Genomic DNA, 1,623 nt, shown 5'->3' on the forward strand with positions numbered 1-1,623 from the left:
TTTCTCGAAGTGATGTTAACAACGAAGGGAAAGCGCGTTTCCACCGTGTTATTTTTGACGCATGTCGACCGAATAACTCGATGAGAAGTGTCATTTGTGGGCTATTACAAAGTCAAGTGAAGGAATGTATCGCTCAACAGCCATTTCGAACGACCCACTCGATGTTCGACCCTCACTTCTAGGTCACCCGTCACTTCCTCCTCAAAAGTCCGTACTTGCTTTGTGTGTGTGTGGTAGACTGCTGATGACATTGTTTGTCTACTGGAGAGCACCTAATCGCGACAGGTGGTGTCTCTCTGCTCCGTGTATCTCGAGACAACTCGAAGTGCTGCAAGTACAACTGTCCTGGAGGCGGTAAGGACGGATCAGTAAGTGGGAGGAATTTCCTAATCTTAGTTCCATCATGCAATGCAAAAACAAGCCACTCACCATCTACTACCTGCGACTTACTCGTGAAAAGACCCTTAGTTGGGAGAAGAGAGTGAGTGAGGTAAATGCAGCCTGCTTGCATCTTGCTTCGGGAAGAGTAGATGACAGCTTGTAATTACGCCTGTTTTAAACAAGAAGATACTTTGAGAATTCCTCTGTGACAAGTTTTTTCTCACAAAATATCACAAAAAACCTATCGAATGGACTTTAGAATAAAAAGCGCCACGATCGACCAAATTTTCATCACGATGGAAATTCCTTATTTTTAGTTCTTTCAGTCGTCAAGATGTATACCGACGCCAAATTCGCTTTTAAACTAGAATCCATTCGATTTAACGTAACCGGTGTAGTTGATGACTTGATGCCAACTGTAGTGGTTTGGTGGACGAATATCTACCCTTCTAACCCACCGAAGATACTACCTGCTACCCCCTGTTAAGCGACTGAATGAGATTCGTCAAATACTCCAGTTATGGCAAAGCCTTATTTTTACATCTCTGAAATTGATGATGTGAGACGCTTAAATACTTTTAAGTAGACTGCGAAAGAGTGGAATTAAGTCTTAGTGAGAAAGGTAGAATCAGTCGTCGGTGGAATTTCCTCCTCTTCGACAAGAGTGTTGAAGGCTTCCGGAATCCTCTCCAGCGTCTGTCTTGCAATACCTCCAAGTTCCTAAAAGAAGAAGTGGCGGAAGAATTTACGGTTTCTAGATCACTACTTCAGTTTTAATTTAACAAATAAGAGAGTGACTCGACTTGTCACGTGCAGTTCGCATTCGTGCATGCGTGAAGTCAACTTCACTTACTGTGGGTAAAAGTGTATTTCGCCTCCCTAAGTGCTAATATTCAAACAACAGGAAATTTTGAAATGCATCTGGAGTGCGTCATAGCTATTTGCAATTTTTCATCATCTTTCCAGAAGTGGCGTAAAATCTTAACTGTTAGCGTTTCCTTAAAGGTAACATATTCCTGGCACCTCCGGCATCTCAAAAGGTTGTGAAACCCCAGCCCCCTTTGGTGGTAAATTAACTGCGATAAATTTCAGTCATGCTGCCACGACCAATCATGTTCCAACGCTGGTGATTGAACTGATGACAACGTGATTGCAACACCCACAATTTGGTAGGCTTTGTTTATGAAAATATGAGAGCCTGTGATTACCTCATTCATCTCCACCCTAAGTACCTCCAACTCC

Source organism: Echinococcus granulosus (genome assembly GCF_000524195.1).
Source record: "Echinococcus granulosus chromosome Unknown EG_S00023, whole genome shotgun sequence".
Lineage (NCBI taxonomy): Eukaryota > Metazoa > Platyhelminthes > Cestoda > Cyclophyllidea > Taeniidae > Echinococcus > Echinococcus granulosus.